The sequence below is a fragment of the Mustela nivalis genome (assembly GCF_964662115.1).
Source record: "Mustela nivalis genome assembly, chromosome: 19".
Taxonomy (NCBI): domain Eukaryota; kingdom Metazoa; phylum Chordata; class Mammalia; order Carnivora; family Mustelidae; genus Mustela; species Mustela nivalis.
Window position 1 is genome coordinate 36891663 of NC_139038.1, and position 5507 is coordinate 36897169.

A 5507-nucleotide genomic window follows, 5' to 3' on the forward strand; every position below is an offset into this window, starting at 1 on the left:
CTGAGGCAAACCAACTCCAGAGCTTGGGGTAAGGGAGGAGCAGAGAACTGCTGGTCCCACTCCCAGCCCAGGGACGTCTTAGCCCTCACCCCGAGTCCCTGGAGACTGGATCTAGAGGCAGAGAGCAGCAGGCAGGTGTGACGGCAGGCACCCCGGGGGTATCCAGAGCCTTCCGCCATCCCCTGCCAGGCGGCAGGTTCCTACAGCTCAGGTTCGCCCAAGGGCAGACCAAGAAGGCATGGGGCGAAATATATATTTTTATAATTTTACATAAAAATACATTGATTTCCGATCATTCAAAGGAAGTGTAGTTGGAGTTTTCATGCAAACACGTGGAATCTGATGGGTCTAAAACTTACTTTAAGTACACAGGTTTGCTTGATTAGATAAGGGAGAATGGGTCCAGTTACATTTCCCCATCTCGGGGCCGCAGGTCCAAGGGTGGTGGGGTGTCAGCGGGCGTGGGTCTGCTCTGAGCCCCGACGGTGCTGCAGCACCCCATGGCGGCCGCGGAGCCCATCTGTCTGTGGGTGGGGGCGGGGCGTCTGCCTTCACCCGCTCGGGACCGCTCCCCTGCGGATTCTGAGCAGCCCACACACAGGGTGCCATCTGGCGACTCCAGAAGTGGCCATGCCCCTCCAGGACCAGATCTGCCCGGCCATTTTGGATTGTGCGCAGCCAATCACATTCTGAAACTCAACAGCCACCACCTGGCGGTAACTGCCCGGCTAGCTCAGTCGGTAGAGCATGAGACTCTTAATCTCAGGGTCGTGGGTTCGAGCCCCACGTTGGGCGTCCTTTTGAACCGAGAATTCACACACATTTCTGGGACTGCTGCGCAATTCACACACATTTCTGGGATTGCTGCTCAATTCCTGCATGTTTGGTTTAGGTACAAGCTGTCACGGTGGTGCACCAACACCTTGCCTAAGCCATCGGAGGTGACCAATGATGTTCCCCCCTTACAATGGGTTCTCCAGCCACTTTACTCCTCAACTTCCTTTTTGAGCCAAGTAAACTTAGAAAGGGGTCCGGCGGAGATTGGGACCTGGCTATGACAGAAAAGCCACCCATCCCAGTGTTTCCCTTGGAAATCCAGGGCTGGGTGTAAAGGTGGGGGGCAGACCCCGAGGGAAGGAGGCTGTTGATTCAGAAGAGGATTTTGGTGGGGAACCATCCCCTTAAGGGATGGGAGTCTTGAATGGTTCTGGCCACAGGAGAAGGCAGGGCTGGCCAGGGAGTTCGATTACCTCAGTTGATCTCCACCAGGCCTCAGGTCTAGAGAGATCTCTCCTAGTATCCCAGTGGGCCCCAGGATCTGTGCAGACCTGCTCCCCTCAGGGACTCCAGAATCAGGAGGCATAAAAGGGATACCGCCCTGGGCTTAAGTGAAGAAACTGGGTCAGAAAGGAGGCCCACCGGTCTGTACTTGCAGGCAGCCGCCTGGTGAGGGCGCTATGCCACAATCCGGGGGCTGACTCTGGGATTGAGATCAGGAATCTCCTCCCAGACTGGGGGCCCCTGACATGTCCACCACAGCCTTCCGCCCGGCTCATATGAACCATGTCTTTTATATTCTATACTCTGACACCTTGACATCAGATCCTTGCTGACCCTGGAGAGATTTTCCTTCCCAGGGTTGGCCAATTCCTAGAGATAGCAAATTGTCCTAAACATTTCAAATGCAAACCAACTATTCCAGAGTCTACAACCCCCAATCACCTCCTTCAGCGGGCTCACACACTGGGGGTTCCTATCCCCCTGCCAGGATCACCTCAAGGCCAAGAAACAGACAACTATGGACAGAGCTATGTTCTAGAAGCAGCTGAAATTAGTGCAGACTAGCCCATCTAAGCCTGTTCCCTTTGCCTCACCTGTCTCACCTTCACTGAAACCACAAGAAAGGCTCTGGAACGCATTTTCTAGAACTTTCTCTGCTCCTGGACTACCCAGAATACCCAGAGCCTCCTCTGTGCCCTCCCTAACCCCCACCTCCACCCCCTCCACCCCAGGGCAGGATCTGCCCCTCGGCTTTGGAGCTATGAGCCTCAACCCATCTTTTCAATGGCTCATCTGCTGGGCCCGCCATCCCTGAATAAAGCCTCTTGAAACACAGCCCTTCTTCCAGCGTGGCTGGGGCACCTATGGGGTGCCCTAGTCGTTCATGGCCCCAAAACTAAGACCAAATCTCTCCCCATGCCCAATTTCCACTGTGGTTTCCTTCCTTCCCTTATCTGTGGAAGAGCTTTCTGGTAGCCCTTCCAGAAGGAAAAAGACGTATGCAAACGACCTTTTAATATCACACACACACAAAAAAAAAAAAAAAAAAAGTGCCGAGAGGAAGTTGGGTCGTTATCCCTGAGGCTGGGACTCCCTGGTGCTTGCACAGTCCCGCACACAGACCAGATCTCCTGCTCTCGGAGAAGCAGACTAGCCTGTGGTGGACCCAAGTTTCCTCTTGCCCAGGACCTGCCGCGTGACACCGTTCCAAAAGATGGGCTCGTCCGGGATTTGAACCCGGGACCTCTCGCACCCAAAGCGAGAATCATACCCCTAGACCAACGAGCCACGTTGGCGTAGCTTTCCTGACGTTTGTCCTTGGAGGCTTGTGCCCTGGCCTCAGGGCACTCCCCTAGTTCTACGAGTCCTGGCTTCCTGATCCCTTGGGAAGGTGCGTGGAGAGAGGTTTCGGTTTCGATTCCAGAAGAGGAAGGAGTGCAATGCAGCCAGAACCTGGGGGGAGAGAGAGCGCGCAGCCGGTCCCACCCTAGACCTTCAGGCCTCCTCCCCACTCCGCCCCCCACCCCCACAACGATGGCCCCGCCCTCGCCGAGGGCTACCCAGCGCCGAACAATCAGAGGCGGCGGCGGCAGAGGACCCTGCGGAGTCTGTGTGGCCCGGGTGAACAGGGAGGTCTCTCATGGTGGACCCCAGCCCAAAAATTTCACCCAACGTGGGATACAATCCCGGAGCCTGAGAATGAATCTCTGCTGCCTTCCAACCGGCCAGCCTAGCCCAGTCGAGCCTCCAAGTCGGGGAAGGACTTCAGGGCTCCTGTCCTCACTAGAGCCCTCCACTGCCCCCCAACCCCAGACCCGGGCTTGACCCCAGAAGCTCCTAGCAACTTTGGAACCCCGATGCAGCGGTCAGAACTGGGATCAAGGCTCACTTCTTCCCAAACGGGCAGCTGCCCCAACGCTCCAGACTTTTACTCTCCCATCTTCTCTTTCCTCTTGCGCTAACAAGGGGTCCAGCACCGACTTGGGGAGGAGGGTTTTCCCGGCTTTTCCCGGCAAGCCCCTGGAGTCCTTCGGATTCGCTTCTTGCTGCCCACTAAAAAGGGGGACAGCTGGAAACCCACGGATCGCCTGTGACTGGAACCTGGCACCTCTCACATCCTAGTAGAGGTTCACACCACGTTCCTTACTGGCCAGCCCCCGTGACGCTCAGCCTCCTGCCCTCACCCCACACCCGGCTCCCCTGAGCCGCTGGGCCACGCAGACACACCGACAGCACAGCACAGCACAGCACGGCGCACAGTGGCCTGCCCTCGCTCCTTGCGGAAGGGAACTCGAATTCAGCGTTGTGCCGGGGAGGGAGCACGCAGAGGCTCCAGGACCTGTCCTTAACAGGCTCAGAACAGCAAAGTTCCTCAGTTTGCCTGGAAGCCTGTGGCGGTGGGAAGCCTCACATCTGCCCGGCTAGCTCAGTCGGTAGAGCATGAGACTCTTAATCTCAGGGTCGTGGGTTCGAGCCCCACGTTGGGCGTGACTTTTTATCCTGATAGCCCTACAACTAAACAGGGGACTGGTTCTACCCCTTACTAAGAGGAACCTGTCCCAGTCCAGGGAGGCCAGGATTCTGGGCAACTTGCTTCTGCTGTTTAGATTCTATTATATGTAATTTTTAATTTTACAGAAGTTGAAATTTATGTGAAAGTTCCAGGTACAGTACACAGAGCAGTCAGAAGCCTCTCTGAGTTCCCCTTCAAGTAACTTCCTTGAAGTTGGCAATCTGGTCAGGCACTAAGCAGCCCAACCCAAGAATATCACCCAACATAGGGCTCAAACCCACAGCTTAAGGGGTTAAGTCCACTCGAACCCACTACTTAACGGGGTTAAGTCTCAGCTCTGTGGGCTGAGGGAGAGCTACAGATAAACAGCATAGAGTGGATTTTCAGCTAAAGGTGGAACCTCATCAACTCTGGCCCTGACTGGGGGCCCACACGGGGCCCCATCTGTAACGGGGGTACTCCCTCTTCCTGACCCTGGTCTTCTCCAGTAGTGCGCCCCCTGCCCAGGCTTCCCTCCCTGGTGGACAGAGAAGCGGCAGTCCAGCCCTGTCCCAACTCCTCTCCTCTTTCTGAAGTAAAAATTAGAAATCATGGGATACTCTGAGGACAGGTTAGTGTGTCCACTTGTTGAGAAGCAAGCAGAGAGAGAACTGTGGGTTTCTTTCTGTGGAAGGATATGAGAGTCCAAAGGCTTAGCGGCCCAGATCCTGAGGCTGGTCAACAGCCGTGAGTCAGGATGTTGGGTCCTCAGAGTAATGTTGGTTTCCAGGGGTCCATTCCTCCGGCCACTTCTGCTGCTCTGGCACCCAGCCTCTCTAGGTCCTGCTGCATCCCAGAAAACCCACACTTCCATGCAGGTGAGGAAGTGGGCTAGGGATTGAGGAGACATGTGCCAGGTGCCTCTTGGTGGCTGGGCCAGGGCACCCTACCCATCCAAAAGAGATTGTATTTGGGACACCTGGGTGGCTCACTCCATCAAGCGAATGACTCTTGGTTTCGGCTCAGGCTGTAATCTCAGGGTTAGGAGATGGAAGCCCCACAGTGGGCTCTGTGCTTAGCATGGAATCTGCTTGGGACTCTCTCTCCCTCTCCCTCTGCCCCTCCTCACTGCTCACTCTCCCTCAGGCTCTCTTTCTCTCAAATAAATAAATAAAGAGAGAGACTGTATTTTTCAGAGTTCTCTGGGGAAACAGAACATAAAAAGATAGAAAAGACAGAGATCTATCTGGATTGATTTTTTTTTAAAGATTTTATTTATTTATTTATTTATTTGACAGAGAGAGATCACAAGTAAGCAGAGAGGTAGGCAGAGAGAGAGAGGAGGAAGCAGGCTCCCCGCCAAGCAGAGAGCCCAACTTGGGGCTCGATTCCAGAACCCTGAGACCATGACCTGAGCTGAAGGCAGAGGCCCAACCCACTGAACCACCCAGGTGCCCCTGGATTGATTTTTAAAGAACTGGATCACAAGTTGACAGCTGGAAGTTCCAGCAAAAGAAGATACTGCAGTCTTTTTTTTTTTTTATTTTTTAAAAGATTTTATTTATTTATTTGACAGACAGAGATCACAAGTAGGCAGAGAGGAAGGCAGAGAGAGAGAGAGAGGGAAGCAGGCTTCCTGCGGAGCAGGGAGCCCAATGTGGGGCTCTATCCCAGGACCCTGAGACCACGACCCGAGCCAAAGGCAGCAGCCCAAACCACTGAGCCACCCAGGCAC

At 54.6% G+C, this 5507-nt stretch overlaps 1 long non-coding RNA gene across 1 annotated transcript; it reads right to left on the reverse strand.

Annotated features, from left to right (window-relative positions):
* Positions 1-2278: 2278 nt before the first annotated feature.
* LOC309854195 lies at positions 2279-3428 on the reverse strand. Its single transcript, XR_014306133.1, has 2 exons — positions 3170-3428; positions 2279-2733 (listed from the first exon to the last, which is right to left on the reverse strand). It is a non-coding gene; the product is annotated as an uncharacterized lncRNA (long non-coding RNA).
* Between the last annotated feature and the right edge of the window lie 2079 nt (positions 3429-5507).